Genomic DNA, 17,103 nt, shown 5'->3' on the forward strand with positions numbered 1-17,103 from the left:
TCATTCTATGAGGCCACCATCACCCTGATACCAAAACCAGACAAAGATACTACAAAAAGAGAAAATTACAGACCAATATCACTGATGAATATAGATGCAAAAATTCTCAACAAAATACTAGCAAACAGAATCCAACAACACATTAAAAGGATCATACACCATGACCAAGTGGGATTTATGCCAGGGATGCAAGGATTCTTCAATATATGCAAATCAATCAATGTGATACACCATATTAACAAATTGAAGAATAAAAACCTTACGATCATCTCAATAGATGCAGAAAAAGCTTTTGACAAAATTCAACACCGATATATGGTAAAAACTCTCCACAAAGTGGGCATAGAGGGAACCTACCTCAACATAGTAAAGGCCATATATGAAAAACCCACAGCAAACATCATTCTCAATGGTGAAAAACTGAAAGCATTTCCTCTAAGATCAGGAACAAGACAAGGATGTCCACTCTCACTGCTGTTATTCAACATAGTTTTGGAAGTCCTAGCCACGGCAATCAGAGAAGAAAAAGGAATACTAAATTGGAAAAGAAGAAGTAAAACTGTCACTGTTTGCATATGACATGATACTGTAAATAGAAAATCTTAAAGATGCCACCAGAAAACTACTAGAGGTAATCAATGAATTTGGTAAAGTAGCAGGATACAAAATTAATGCACAGAAATCTCTTGCATTCCTATACACTAATGAGAAAAATCTGAAAGAGAAATTAAGGAAACACTCCCATTTACCATTGCAACAAAAAGAATAAAATACCTAGGAATAAACCTACCTAGGGAGACAAAAGACCTGTATGCAGAAAATGTAAGACACTGATGAAAGAAATTAAAAATGATACCAACAGATAGAGAGATATACCATGTTCTTGGATTGGAAGAATCAATATTGTGAAAATGACTATACTACTGAAAGCAATCTACAGATTCAATGCAATCCCTATCAAATTACCAGTGACATTTTTTACGGAACTAGAACAAAAAATCTTAAAATTTGTATGGAGACACAAAAGACCCAGAATACCCAAAGCAGTCTTGAGGGAAAAAAATGGAGCTGGAGGAATCAGACTCCCTGACTTCAGACTATAATACAAACCTACAGTAATCAAGACAATATGGTACTGGCACAAAAACAGAAACATAGATCAATGGAACAAGATCGAAAGCCCAGAGGTAAACCCACGCACCTATGGTCAACTAATCTATGACAAAGGAGGCAAGGATATACAATGGAGAAAAGACAGTCTCTTCAATAAGTGGTGCTGGGAAAACTGGACAGCTACATGTAAAAGAATGAAATTAGAACACTCCCTAACACCATACACAAAAATAAAACCAAAATGGATTAGAGACCTAAATGTAAGACCAGACACTATAAAACTCTTAGAGGAAAACATACGCAGAACACTCTTTGACATAAATCACAGCAAGATCTTTTTTGATCCACCTCCTAGAGTAATTGAAATAAAAACAAAAATAAACAAATGGGACCTAATGAAACTTAAAAGCTTTTGTACAGCAAAGGAAACCATAAACAAGACGAAAAGACAACCCTCAGAATGGGAGAAAATATTTGCAAACGAATCAACGGACAAAGGATTAATGTCCAAAATATATAAACAGCTCGTGCAGCTCAATATTAAAAAAACAATCAACCCAATCCAAAAATGGGCAGAAGACCTAAATAGACATTTCTCCAAAGAAGACATACAGATGGCCAAGAAGCACATGAAAAGCTGCTCAGCATCACTAATTATTAGAGAAATGCAAATCAAAACTACCATGAGGTATCACCTCACACCAAATGCTGGAGAGGGTGTGCAGAAAAGGGAACCTCCTCTTGCACTGTTGGTGGGAATGTAAACTGATACAGCCACTATGGAGAACAGTATGGAGGTTCCTTAAAAAACTAAAAATAGAATTACCATATGATCCAGCAATCCCACTACTGGGCATATACCCAGAGAAAACCACAATTCAAAAAGACACATGCACCCCAATGTTCATTGCAGCACTATTTACAATAGCCAGGTCATGGAAGCAACCTAAATGCCCATTGACAGATGACTGGATAAAGAAGATGTGGTACATATATACAATGGAATATTACTCAGCCATTAAAAAAATGAAATTGGGTCATTTGTAGAGACGTGGATGGATCTAGAGACTGTCATACAGAGCGAAGTTAGTCAGAAAGAGAAAAACAAATATCGTATATTAATGCATATATGTGGAACCTAGAAAAATGGTACAGATGAACCGGTTTGTAGGGCAGAAATTGAGACACAGATGTAGAGAACAAACGTAAGGACACCAAGGGGGGAAAGCCGCGGGGTGGGGGGGTGATGAATTGGGCGATTGGGATTGACATGTATACACTGATGTGTATAAAATTGATGACTAATAAGAGCCTGCTGTATAAAAAAATAAATAAAATTTTTTGTAAAAAGCAAGGTTCTTTTTAGACAATGACAAGCTGATTCTAATATTTATATAAAATGCAAAGATTCTAGATTAGCTATAACAGTTTTGAAAAGAGGAATAAAGTGGGAAGAATCGCTATATGAAATATTAATAATACTTCCTATTTAGCTATGGTAATCAAGACATTGTGGTTATTGTTGGAGAGATAGACACATAGATCAATGGAACAGAATAAAGAACCCAGAAATAGAACCACATAAAAACATCCAACTGTTTTTTGACAGAGATGCAGTCAATTCAGTGGAAGAAGGATAGCCTTTTCAACAAATAATGCTATAACAATTGGACAACCATAGGCAAGTAAATGAACTTTGACCTAAACCTCACATCCTACACAAAAATTAATTCAATGTGGATCACAGGTTTAAATGTAAAATGCAAAACTAAAACTTTTAGGAAAAAAATAGGAGAAAATCTTCATATCCTCAAGCTAGGCAGAAGATTTTCAGATTTGACAACAAAAATATGACCTATGGAAAAAAATTAATAAATTACCCACATCAAAATCAAAAGCTTGGGGCATCCCTGGTGGTGCAGTGGTTGAGAGTCCGCCTGCCGATGCAGGGGACGCGAGTTCGTGCCCCGGTCTGGGAAGGTCCCACATGCTGCGGAGCGGCTAGGCCCGTGAGCCATGGCCGCTGAGCCTGCGCGTCCGGAGCCTGTGCTCCGCAACGGGAGAGGCCACAACGGTGAGAGGCCCACGTACTGCAAAAAAAAAAAAAAAAAGCTTTTGCTCTGTGAAAGACACTGGTAAGAGGATGAAAAAAAACAAGCTATAAGGCTTCCCTGGTGATGCATTGGTTAAGAATCTGCCTGCTAATGCAGGGGACACAGGTTCGAGCCCTGGTCCAGGAAGATCCCGCATGCCGCGGAGCAGCTAAGCCCATGCACCACAACTACTGAACCTGCGCTCTAGAGCCTGTGAGCCACAACTACTGAGCCCACGTGTCACAGCTACTGAAGCCTGCGTGCCTAGAGCCCGTGCTCCACAACAAGAGAAGCCACCACAATGAGAAGCCCGCACACCGCAAGAGTAGCCCTTGCTCGCTGGAACTAGAGAAAGCCCGCGTGCAGCAGCAAAGACCCAGTGCAGCCGTAAATTAGTTAATTAATTAATTAATTTTAAAAAAAGAAAAAAACAAGATAAGCTATATACTGGGAGAAAATATTTGGAAAAATATTTCTGACAGAGGACTTGCATCTAGAATATAAAAAGAATTCTCAAAACTCAACATTAAAAAAATAAACAATCCAATTAGAAAATGGACAAAAGATATGAAGAGACATTTTATCGAAGAGGATATAAGTATGGCAGATAACCACATGAAAGATGTTCAGTATTAAAAGCCATTAAAAAAATGAAAACCACAATGAGAACATTGTATTCACAAGGTTTCATTGAGTTGGTCAATTTTTTAAACTGGTGAAAAATTGGAAATAACCTAAAATAAACTATTGTAAACATCTTCATTTAAAAAAAAACAAAACCCACAATCAGAGGGAATTCCTTGGTGGTCCAGTGGGTAGGACTCCACCCTTCCACTGCCGAGGGCCCCGGTTCAATCCCTGGTCAGGGAACTGATATCCCACAAGCCACGAGGCATAGCCAAAAAAAAACCACCCCACAGTGAGAATGAGATATCACTACACACCTATCAAATGGCTAAAATTTAAAATAGTGATAACACCAAATGCTAGAGAGAATGCAGAGAAATTGGATCATGCATGCATTGCTGATAAGATGGCACAGCCAGTCTGGAAAATAGTTTGGCACTTACTATACTTAACGCAGCAATTGTATTCCTGGGCATTTATCCCAGAGAAATGAAAACTGATGTTCATACAAACACCTGTATACCAATGTTTATAGCACCTGTACAGCAGCAATATTTAGCTTCATTCATAATAGCCCCAACTGGAAACAACCCAAGTATTTCTCAACAGGTGAATGGTTAAACACACTGTGCTACATACATATCATGGAGTAATGCTCAGCAATAAGAAGAAACAAACTATTGATAACAACTTGGATGCATCTGAGGAAGTTTTGCTGAGTGGAAAAAAAATCTTAGAAATGTACATGCTGCACGATTCCATTTATGTAACATTTGAAAATAAAAATTTTAGACCAAAAATAGATACAGACCTACTGAAGCTTCAACTTTCTCTGACTTCTTCTTGACCCTCTTTTCAAAGGGTTCATTAGATTAGGTCAGACTCACCCACTCTCAAGGGGAGGGGATTATACAGGATATGCACATCAATATACTAGGAATCTTAGGAGCCATATTAGAATTTTCTCTGCCACTGGCTATATTTGGAGTGGGGCTAGCAGGGTTAGGTTGTTTCTCTAACCCCAGGGAATTTGAGCTCTAGGCTCTAGTCAGTACAATTTCAATTTGATAATGTCTGCTAACACTGCCAAGTTACAGATCACATACAATTGTAAAATATTTTATTTGGGTTCTAGTAAATATAATTTACTGACTTGTTTTAAGTTCAGGTTGTTTTCATACTGACATACCTTATTATATTCCAAATCCGATTGAACTTCAAGCTTTGTTTCTTATAGTTGAAAACTGATTAATATTTTTAACATTCTTAGTGAAAACCTTGACTTATATTGCTGGTGTTTTTCCCATTTGGAAAGAGGGCTCTGTGCGTATAAACAGGCTTTTGTGCTGGAGATAGCGTTGCTGTTGCCAATTCTGACTTCCAGTTTTTTTTTTCCTCCCATTGCCCTGTTGCTCCCCACCCTCTGAAAGTCACTGAAATGGTCATTTCCTTCTGGAGGGATCTCTTCCCCACACTTACTTTGTTAAATACTTTTTTCAAGTTTAAGACTCAAAGAGATGATTTTCTACCTGATTTTTTGGTCCTCTTTACCTGGACTGGATCACTCACTTGAATAAGATCCACTTATGAAAGCTGCATTCAGGAGCACTTTAGAAAATAAATGATAGCATGCTCACCATTTAGTTTGCCAGGCTTCCCTTGAAAAAACAGGTAAGTTCTGTTGAAAATATGTCTTTTTGCTCATTGTTACAAATAGCTGCAGTATTCACGAACAATGTGACTGGACCCTTGGCATCATGTATTCTTGGTGTCTTCTCAAAAGAACCTGATCAATGCTGGTTCTCTCTATACTTGGGACTGTATCTGGGTGTGTGCTGTGTGGCAGGCTGAGCTTGCATCTTCCTGGGCAGATGTGGGTATGTTCTCAACAGAGGGGGCTGTACCTTTCTGTATTGCTTTATATTCCTCAGAGCCTTAGTCTTTCTAGGTGTAGTTAGCTTTTAAATACACACTTAGAGACCATATAGATTTAGTTAAAATGTAGAGACTTATTTAAGGAAGAGAATAGGAAAATGTCTAAATGGTTCAATGTAGGTCATGCAGTTAAATTTCAGTACGGCTTTCAATGCAGACAAAAGCCTTTTTTGTCTTTGATTCTCATTTTTTAAAGCAAAATAACTGAGGCAATTTAATTCTCTACTCAGAAATTCATGTAAATATTAGTGTTTTAAAAATGGTAATGGTAAACTCAAGTTCTTTCACTCTGAACTGACCCCAGGATTCTTTTCCATAATTAGGAACAGATCAAAACCTACAACTGCTAACTGAGGGAGTTTGCAACTAACTATAAAAATCTTTGTAGATTCAGTTTAAAATTGTAAAAAACCACCCAGACTGAAAAGGCCTGTGTGTCAGAGGGTGGTGGGTGTGTTGGGTCAGTTGTGCCTGGTTTCTGGTTGGTTGCTCTTGTGGGTGAGTGCCCCTTGCTCAGCCTCTGCTTTCAAAACGTGATTCTAGATGTTCCCCCGAGTCAGCAGGACTCACCTGGCTTCAGCCATGGTTATAGTTTGGGAGGGTAGGTATTCAAAATAGAGAATGCACAGGTAGACATTGTGTGTGAGGTGGGAAGATGGGTGGTGGCGCTGGGATTCTGGCTTGTTACAAGCTCTGCAACAGAGGTGGTTATTGTAATGTAGAGCTAATATTAAAGTCCTCTCCATGCTGGGTGTTTCATTTGCTCGTTTATGTGAGAGGCTAGTGTTCACAAGTAAAGGCAACACAGAATTTATATTGAGAACTGGGCATTCATTTAGATGTCAGAGTTATGTTTATGGATGCTAATAGGATTGCATTACTAAGCAAAGGATGTATGAAACTTTTGTTTGTTTTCACTCAGATGTACTTTTTCTAGTAACAGCTTTATTGAGATATAAGTCACATACCATACAATTCACCCATTTAAAGTGTACAATTCAGTGGTTTTTAATATATTCACAGAATATTTTAGAATGTTTTCATCACCCCCAAAATAAACCCCATATCCAGATGCAGTCCCTTCTCATTTCTTCCTTCCTCTAGCCCCTGGCAACCACCAGTCTACTTTCTTTCTCTATGGATTTGCCTGTTTGGGGCATTTTATATAAATTGAATCATGTAATAGGTGGTCCTTTGTGACTGGCTTCTTTGACTTAGCATAGTGTTTTCAAGGTGCAACCATATGTAGTATGTTTCAGTACTTCATTCCTTTTTAAGACTGAATAATAGTCTATTGTATGGATAAACCACATTTTGTTTATCCATTCATCTGTTAATGGATACTTGGGTTGTTTTCACTCTTTAGCTGTTCTGAATAGTCAGATATACTTCTAAAGTTTATATTTATTTTATGATAGTAATGTATACACATAGCTTCTGGTATTAGATGTCTGTACCTTAAGGATTTAAAAAATTATAAAGCCACGAAATACATTTAGAGCTAAACTTAAAGTATAAATCTGGACTTCCCTGGCAGTCCAGGGGTTAAGACTCTACGCTCCCAACACAGGGGGTGCAGGTTCGATCCCTGGTCGGGGAACTAAGATCCTGCATGCCTCACGGTGCAGCCAAAAAAAAATAACTAAAGTATAAATCTCTCTTAGTTTCAGATGGCATTTAAATTTCCTGTACAACCTCATGGTTTTCATCATGATCATTATTTATTATTCCATCTTCTGAAAAGTCTCCTCTCTTCTACTTTTCAGCTGTGGCTTTGATGTTTCTTCTCAGTTCAGTGCCATTGTTCCCTTGGGTTTCCTCTGGGCCCTTTTCCCTGGATAGTCCCATCCACACCATCTATGAACCCCACCTATGGCTGGGATGGGCAAATCTTTCTCTAGTAGAACTCTCTCCTGTGATCTCCATAGCTAGGACCCACTAGACTTCCTTTAACATTCACTCACTTAGCTGACTTTCTGACACAGAGAGGCAGCCATGAGGGGACAGCAGGAGCCATGCCAGATACTGGGAGGTGCCCCTGTGCTCGTGGACACCCTGGGAGGAGAAGGGAGTGCCCTGTGGTGCCTGAGTCTGCACGAGCTGGGGCAACACCAGAGCTGAGCCCTAAGAAACATGAGTTCAGTGTTCTGGGTGGGGAAGGGGCATGTCCAGTCACTTTCCAGAACTACTAGGAGTTTAGCTGAGCTGAAGTGCCTGTTCTGTGAGTAAGGAGCTGGAGAGCAGGGCAGACCAAAGCTGTCATGAAGAGACTGGGGCTTCAGCTGAGGAATTTACACTGTAGCCTGAAAACCACTGGGAGTTATTGAAATGCTTTAAGCCAAGAAGTGACCAAGATCAGTGTTTTAGAAAGATGCCTCTGGCAGCAGTTACGAAAATGGATTGGAAGGACCAGGGCTGGGTTGGGGAGTCTTATTTTGAAACCCAGGGGAGAGGTCCCTCTGATGACCCTTCGGCATATCCCATAGCAGCTTCTTTTCCTCGTCTGTGCCTCTGCAGTCATAGACGTGTCTGGTTTTTCACTCTACAAAGATTTCCTTAAGGGCAAGAGCTTTTTTATATTTCTGTGTCCTCTGTGTCATAGCATAGTGTTAATCAACTGTAGACACTCCATAAATGTGCACTAGATGAACGCATAGTTGTAGATGAGAGCTTTATTCTCGGTATCAGAACTTTGGGTTTTTTGGCAACTTTTGTAACATTTATATAGGTAATGGCAGCTTTTTTCTGATATTGTCAGCATGATTGTTGACCAGTGCTGAAGAGCCAGCAGGGGTTAGAGACCAAGAATTTATTGTCCCAGTCTACATAGTGTGGTGTTAGAAGATTGAATTGTTCTAGGTTGGAATCTTGTCAAACTCTCAAAAGAGTTGAGAAGTAGAAGAAAAGGGAAGGATGAGGACACAAACATCCCTAATTTTACAAAGAGGGTAGTTAAGGAATACTGGCTATATTGAAATACTTAAGAATGAAATGATAGGAAGTCTGGGATTTGCTTCAAAATAATATGATCACGGGGAAATGGGTAGAGTATGGATGGATAAAATAAGATTGGCCGTGAGCTGTAATTATTAAAGCTGGGTGATAAACACATGGGGTTCATTATACTATTCTCTCTACTTGTTAAAAAGTTTAATATTTTCCACAATAAAAAAATTTTTTTAGGGATAATACAGATGATTGAACAAGAAATAAAGGTCCAAATATATTATTTAACCTCCCAAAACTAGCTGCAAGAATATGCCTCAGCTGGGCCTGCAGCCTAGGCCAGCTGGGACATATCTCAGAACTGACATTCTGTTCTCCTTTGCAGGAAGCACACAGCACTGTACTAGAGTTTTACCAGTTATTAGCCACTGTCGGGCAGTTTTAGAACAATCAGAGGGCAGGAGAAAAACCTCCTCTCCCTCAGCCCAGCATGCTTCACCCTGGTGAAAATGGCAAAGGGAGCTTCCCTGAAAACTACTGACTTCTCCTCCCCACCCCACAAGCAAGGGTGCATCAGAGGCCTGAGGGCTTCTCCCCATGGGCCTGTGAGGTTTGGGAAGCTGCTTTCCAGTGGGCATAGCTATATTGTCTTCTGCTCCTACAGCCCTTTGTGGGTGCAAGGCACATCCTCTCCCTGAATCCAAGGGTATTATTCCTGTCTGTTTTGGCATCTTTCCATCACCATCACCCTCAGGATAACAACATAGAAATTATAAATTATAACAGAGGCAGTAAAAATAGTGATATAATTCTACTGGGGGATTGGGGGGTGGGGGGGTGATGGCCTAAATCACCTTCTAATCTAGTAGGAAGTTAGTAAGTGATGTCTAAAATAACTAGATCAAGAAGTAACAAAAAACAAAATGAAACAAAACAAAAGCCAACTTATTAGTGATAAAAAGGTAACCCCCCAGAAGAACTGAACAGAAATCTAATTAAAGGTGAGGGCCTCTGGAGAGAAGCCTTAAGAAGAAGAAGGGAGACTTCCCTGTTGGTACAGTAGTTAAGAATCTGCCTGCCACTGCAGGGGACACGGGTTTGAGCCCTGGTCCGGGAAGATCCCACATGCTGCGGAGCAGCTAAGCTCGTGCTCCATGACTACTGATCCTGCACTCTAGAGCCCGTGAGCCACACTACTGAGCCCACATGCCACAACTATTGAAGCCCGCGCGCCTAGAGCCCATGCCCCGCAATAAGAGAAGCCACCGTAATGAGAAGCTCGCGCACTGCAACGAAGAGTAGCCCTTACTCACCACAACTAGAGAAAGCCTGTGCGCAGCAACGAAGACCCAACGCAGCCATAAATAAATTAATTAAAAAGAAAAAGAGGGGCTTCCCTGCTGGTGCAGTGGTTGGGAGTCCGCCTGCCGATGCAGGGGACACGGGTTCGTGCTCCGGTCCGGGAGGATCCCACATGCTGCGGAGCGGCTGGGCCCGTGAGCCATGGCTGCTGGGCCTGCGCATCCGGAGCCTGTGCTCCACAATGGGAGAGGCCACAACAGTGAGAGGCCTGCGTACCGCAAAAAAAGAAAGAAAGAAAAAGGAGGGGGTGGGGAGGAATCATTGATTGTCGATATTTCAGCCAGGTATATGTAGTTCTTAATGGTTTTTAAATTATTGATGAACATGATAGAATGAAATAGGGATTCTGGAGAGTGGTGAAAATGAACGGCTGGAAGGAAATTTGAGGAAGAGAGCCCAGAGGTTGACAGTGGACAGATGGTGAGTGTTAGCTTACATGTCAGGAATGAGTGGGTTGGTAGTGTTACCCAGTCTTGAGGCTCTGACCAGAGCTTGGGTATATAGTTTCTGTGCCTGCACAAACCAGCTAGGTGGGTGGTGTGTGAGGCTAGGTGATGGTCACTGGGATCCAGTCCAGGGCCTATGGTCTCAACATAGAGTTCCATATAGAACTTAGGTTTAGAAAAAAAAAAAAAAGAAAGTGGTTTTGTGTCACGGCAAAACTCACGGCAGTAGCAGCACTAGACTCAAGTTAGGATATGCTCAGCCAGTAGTTATAGAATCTTCCATCCTTGGCACAGCTGAGGCCTAGACTGGAAAGCTGTTTGTAAACAGGCCTAAGTTCTTATGGGAGGAATCAGTCCTCTCCTGGCCTTGCAGTGTTCAGAGTTACGTGGCAAGATTGGCAAGGAGCCAGGAGCCAGAGGGCAGCCATGACCACTTATAAGCCCTCTCTGGTCCTAATGTCAGGTCTTCGGCATCTGCAGAGCCTGGCCTCTTGGGGAGAGTTGAGGAGCAGATGGGCCATAGTCGGGAAGGGCTCCCTGGCCAGGTGGAGCTGAGCCCTGGTGGAGCTGCTGGCCTCAGGCGGCCAAGGGAGCAGCCCACAGAGGTTCTGCCATGTGCATATAGACCTTGGGTTTTCTTAAAGCCTGACGAGTGCTGCCTTGAAGCTAGAAAACTTCACCTCACGGGGCAGCCAGCTATCCTTTCCCATCCTCTCCCTGACTTAAATGCTTGTAACAGTGAAGATAGTTCTTGGTGGAGAAGATAAAGGCAAATTAGAGGTTCTCCTTTTTCAAACCTTCTATATTAAAACAGTGATCTTTCCCTATTCATTCATTCATTCATTTGTAACTGCTTTGTGGATTGTACGTATAGATGCAAAACACCAGTGTTAAAAAAATTGTTTTGTGGCAGTTGAGCATGATAAGTGTCATATTCACTTATTTTTACAGTAAGTTTGGGCTCAGCCTATACCCAACATAGTTGATGAAATTCATTCTCAGCCTGTATCCACAGAGCCCCGTCCCCTTCCCTCAGAGACATGCAGAAATCTCTGAGTCCAGAGATTTTCATTCACTGACTGCTACTCCTGGTGCCCTGGCCCATGGCCATGAGGTTTGAAGGCAGCTGTCCTCACTCCCATATGTGACAGGCTTGGGTGCAGAATAATCGCTGGTGCTTCAGAGCCTCACCAAGGCCTACCGTGCAGTTACTCCTTATTTCTCTGTACTTTCAAAACTCTAAAACATCCTCTCCATTTCCTTCATTTCCTTCCATTTCCTGGTTTTGAGGTTTGGGCCAGGCCATCTTCCTCTACCCCCACTTCCTCACCCCACACCCACCCCTGGGGAAGATCCGCTGCCGGGCGTCTGGGAGTCCCCGTGAGTCCGAGCTGGAGCCGAGTCCGAAAGGGAGCGGGGGCGCTAGCGGGAACCAGGCTGGGCGCAGTGGGCGCCGCCCGCCATGAACCACAAGCCCCTGCTGCAGGAGCAGCCTCCCGCCTACAACCTGTAGGGTGGCCAGGGCTACTTTGTGCGTAGCCCACACCACTACGGCGCCCTCCCAGCCACCGCCCTACCCCTACCTCCTCACAGGGCTACCCATCCACCACCCCAGGGTCTGCAACATCCACAGTCGGAATGTCACCCGGCACCCTGCCACTTCCATCGTTGTCGTTGGAGGCTGCCCTGTCTGCAGGCTCGGGGTTCTGGAGGACTCCTTCACCTTCCTGGGCATCTTCTTGTCCATCGTTTTGATCCCCTTTGGGTTCATCTGCTGTTTTGCCTTGAGGAAGCAAAGATGCCCCATCTGTGGAGCAAACTTTATTTAAAGGAAACAACACACCTGGCTTTCCCACACCCAGTTATATTTTCCTAATTACACCCACCCCAGTGCCCAGGACGTAAGGCAAGGCTTCCCATCCTGTGTAAGGTAGCAAGAACCAAACAGGGAACCAGAAGAATTCCAGGGCCACCTTTTCATCGAATGGTACTGAGTGATCATTTGTCACCGTCAGTCGGAGTTTCACAGTAGCAGAGGGGTGTTCTCCACTGGGAGGGTAGAAAAGAAATGTTGGCAGAAATACTCCAAGACAGGGATTTGATTTAAAAAGAGCTTGTAACTACTGCTCTTGCTCTGTAAAATTGTATAGCTAATATAAACTCCAGACATTTTCTGAAGGAAGAAAAAAGAACCTTTGCTTCTCTTTGAAACCTTGTAACTTTGGAGACTTACATGAGAAACATTCAACAAAAGAAAAACACTTTTAGAGTAATGTGAGTCTTGGGGACCAGCCACACTGGCAGCAAGTTTATATAGGTTCTTTTTTAATACATTTATTTATTTATTTATATCTTATTTTTTGGCTGCGTTGAGTCTTCATTGCTGCACACGGGCCTTCTCTAGCAGCGGCGAGCGGGAGCTTCTCTTTGCGGTGGCTTCTCATTGCAGAGCATGGGCTCTAGGCTTCAGTAGTTGTGGAACACGGGCTCAGTAGTTGTGGCTCATGGGCTCTAGAGCGCAGGCTCAGTAATTGTGGCTCATGGGCTTAGCTGCTCCGCGACACATGGGATCTTCCTGGACCAGAGCTTGAACCTGTGTCCCCTGCACTGGCAGGCAGATTCTTAACCACTGCGACACCAGGGAAGCCCTATATAGGTTCTTTATGATTTTAACTTGGACGTGAATGTGGTGTGGCTCTACTTTAGCAAGAAATCAGGCTAATGGTTGGGATCCCATATGCCCTTAGGAGTGTTATGTGGCACAGGGCACACAGACACCGGATGGGTCTCCAGAAGGTGCAATTAGCATCCAAATTTTTTGGCACCCTACAGTCAGTATAAAATCACCTCGTGGATTTCGTTAAAACACTGAAGACATACTAATGTTTTGTTTTTAATTTTTATTTTTTTTACATCTTTATTGGAGTATAATTGCTTTACAATGGTGTGCTAGTTTCTGCTTTATAATAAAGTGAATCAGTTAAACATATACATATGTTCCCACATCTCTTCCCTCTTGCATCTCCCTCCCTCCCACCCTCCCTATCCCACCCCTCTAGGTGGTCACAGTGCACTGAGCTGATCTCCCTGTGCTATGCTGCTGCTTCCCACTAGCTGTCTATTTTACGTTTGGTAGTGTATATATGTCCATGCCACTCTCTCACTTTGTCACAGCTTACCCTTCCCCCTCCCCATATCCTCAAGTCCATTCTCTAGTTGGTCTGTGTCTTTATTCCTGTCTTACCCCTAGGTTCTTCATGACATTTTTTTTCTTAGATTCCATGTATATGTGTTAGCATACGGTATTTGTCTTTCTCTTTCTGACTTACTTCACTCTGTATGACAGACTCTAGGTCCATCCACCTCACTACAAATAACTCAATTTCGTTGCTTTTTATGGCTGAGTAATATAACATTGTATATATGTGCCACATCTTTTTTATCCATTCATCCGACGATGGACACTTAGGTTGTTTCCATCTCCTGGCTATTGTAAATAGAGGTGCAATGAATATTTTGGTACAGGACTCTTTTTGAATTATGGTTTTCTCAGGGTATATGCCCAGTAGTGGGATTGCTGGGTCATATGGTAGTTCTATTTGTAGTTTTTTAAGAAACATCCATACTGTTCTCAACAGTGGCTGTATCAATTTACATTCCCACCAACAGTGCAAGAGGGTTCCCTTTTCTCCACACCCTCTCCAGCATTTACTGTTTCTAGATATTTTCATGATGGCCATTCTGACTGGTGTGAGATGATATCTCATTGTATGTTTGATTTGCATTTCTCTAGTGATTAATGATGTTGAGCATTCTTTCATGTGTTTGTTGGCAGTCTGTATATCTTCTTTGGAGAAATGTCGATTAATGTCTTCTGCCCATTTTGGGATTGGGTTGTTTGTTTTTTTTGTTATTGAGCTGCATGAGCTGCTTGTAAGTTTTGGAGATTAATCCTTTGTCAGTTGCTTCATTCGCAAACATTTTCTTCCATTCTGAGGGTTGTCTTTTGGTCTTGTTGATGGTTTCCTTTGCTGTGCAAAAGCTCTGAAGTTTCATTAGGTCCCATTTGTTTATTTTTGTTTTTATTTCCATTTCTCTGGGAGGTGGGTCAAAAAGGATCTTGCTGTGATTTATGTCATAGAGTGTTCTGCCTATATTTTCCTCTAAGAGTTTGATAGTTTCTGGCCTTACATTTAGGTCTTTAATCCATTTTGAGCTTATTTTTGTGTATGGTGTTAGGGAGTGATCTAATCTCATACTTTTACATGTACCTATCCAGTTTTCCCAGCACCACTTATTGAAGAGGCTGTCCTTTCTCCACTGTACATTCCTGCCTCCTTTATCAAAGATAAGGTGACCATATGTGCGTGGGTTTATCTCTGGGCTTTCTGTCCTGTTCCATTGATCTGTATTTCTGTTTTTGTGCCAGTACCATACTGTCTTGATTACTGTAGCTTTGTAGTATACTCTGAAGCCAGGGAGCCTGATTCCTCCAGCTCCGTTTTTTGTTCTCAAGATTGCTTTGGCTATTCGGGGTCTTTTGTGTTTCCATACAGATTGTGAAATTTTTTGTTCTAGTTCTGTGAAAAATGCCACTGGTAGTTCAAAAGGGATTGCATTGAATCTGTAGACTGCTTTGGGTAGTAGAGTCATTTTCACAATGTTGATTCTTCCAATCCAAGAGCATGGTATATTTCTCCATCTATTTGTATCATCTTTAATTTCTTTCATCAGTGTCTTATAATTTTCTGCATACAGGTCTTTTGTCTCCTTAGGTAGGTTTATTCCTAGATATTTTATTCTTTTTGTTGCAATGGTAAATGGTAGTGTTTTCTTGATTTCACTTTCAGATTTTTCATCATTAGTATATAGGAATGCCAGAGATTTCTGTGCATTAATTTTGTATCCTGCTGCTTTACCAAATTCATTGATTAGCTCTAGTAGTTTTCTAGTAGCATCTTTAGGATTCTCTGTGTATAGTGTCGTTATCTGCAGACAGTGACAGGTTTACTTCTTCTTTTCCGATTTGGATTCCTTTTATTTCCTTTTCTTCTCTGATTGCTGTGGCTAAAATTTCCAAAACTATGTTGAATAAGAGTGGTGAGAGTGGACAGCCTTGTCTTGTTCCTGATCTTAGTGGAAATGCTTTCAGTTTTTCACCATTGAGGACAATGTTGGCTGTGGGTTTGTCATATATGGCCTTTATTATATTGAGGAAAGTTCCTCTATGCTTACTTTCTGCAGGGTTTTTTGTCATAAATGGGTGTTGAATTTTGTCGAAAGTGTTCTCTGCATCTATTGAGGTGATCATATGGTTTTTCTCCTTCAATTTGTTGATATGGTGTTGATTGATTTGCGTATATTGAAGAATGCTTGCATTCCTGGAATAAACCCCACTTGATCATGGTGTATGATCCTTTTAATGGGCTGTTGGATTCTGTTTGCTAATATTTTGTTGAGGATTTTTGCATCTATGTTCATCAGTGATATTGGCCTATAGTTTTCTTTCTTTGTGACATCCTTGTCTGGTTTTGGTATCAAGGTGATGGTGGCCTTGTAGAATGAGTTTGGGAGTGTTCCTCCCTCTGCTATATTTTGGAAGAGTTTGAGAAGGATAGGTGTTAGCTCTTCTCTAAATGTTTGATAGAATTCGCCTGTGAAGCCATCTGGTCCTGGGCTTTTGTTTGTTGGAAGATTTTTAATCACAGTTTCAATTCCAGTGCTTGTGATTGGTCTGTTCATATTTTCTATTTCTTCCTAATTCAGTCTTGGCAGGTTGTGCATTTCTAAGAATTTGTCCATTTCTTCCAGGTTGTCCATTTTGTTGGCATAGAGTTGCTTGTAGTAATCTCTCATGATCTTTTTTTATTTCTGCAGTGTCAGTTGTTACTTCTCCTTTTTCATTTCTAATTCTATTGATTTGAGTCTTCTCCCTTTTTTTCTTGATGAGTCTCGCTAATGGTTTATCAATTTTGTTTATCTTCTCAAAGAACCAGCTTTTAGTTTTATTGATCTTTGCTATCATTTCCTTCATTTCTTCTTCATTTATTTCTGATCTGATCTTTATGATTTCTTTCCTTCTGCTAATTTTGGGGGGTTTTTCTTCTTCTTTCTCTAATTGCTTTAGGTGCAAGTTTAGTTTGTTTATTAGAGATGTTTCCTGTTTCTTAAGGTAGGATTGTATTGCTATAAACTTCCCTCTTAGAACTGCTTTTGCTGCATCCCATAGGTTTTGGGTCGTCATGTCTCCATTGTCATTTGTTTCTAGGTATTTTTTTATTTCCTCTTTGATTTCTTCAGTGATCACTTCGTTATTAAGTAGTGTATTGTTTAGCCTCCACATGTTTGTATTTTTTACAGATCTTTTCCTGTAATTGGTATCTAGTCTCATAGCATTGTAGTCGGAAAAGATACTTGATACAATTTCAATTTTCTTAAATTTACCACGGCTTGACTTGTGCCCCAAGATATGATCTATCCTGGAGAATGTTCCATGAGCACTTGAGAAGAAAGTGTATTCTGTTGTTTTTGGATGGAATGCCCTATAAATATCAATTAAGTCCACCTTGTTTAATGTATCA

At 41.2% G+C, this 17,103-nt stretch overlaps 1 protein-coding gene and 1 pseudogene across 3 annotated transcripts in view; both read left to right on the forward strand.

Moving 5' to 3' along the window:
• Positions 1 to 17,103, forward strand: part of ATRN (attractin) — a 175,848-nt gene that overhangs the window by 120,680 nt on the left and 38,065 nt on the right. The gene's annotated exons all lie outside the window — the stretch shown is intronic.
• LOC125961359 (brain protein I3-like) lies at positions 1,818 to 15,284 on the forward strand (annotated as a pseudogene).

Source organism: Orcinus orca, chromosome 16 (genome assembly GCF_937001465.1).
Source record: "Orcinus orca chromosome 16, mOrcOrc1.1, whole genome shotgun sequence".
In the NCBI taxonomy this organism is placed as follows: Eukaryota; Metazoa; Chordata; class Mammalia; order Artiodactyla; family Delphinidae; genus Orcinus; species Orcinus orca.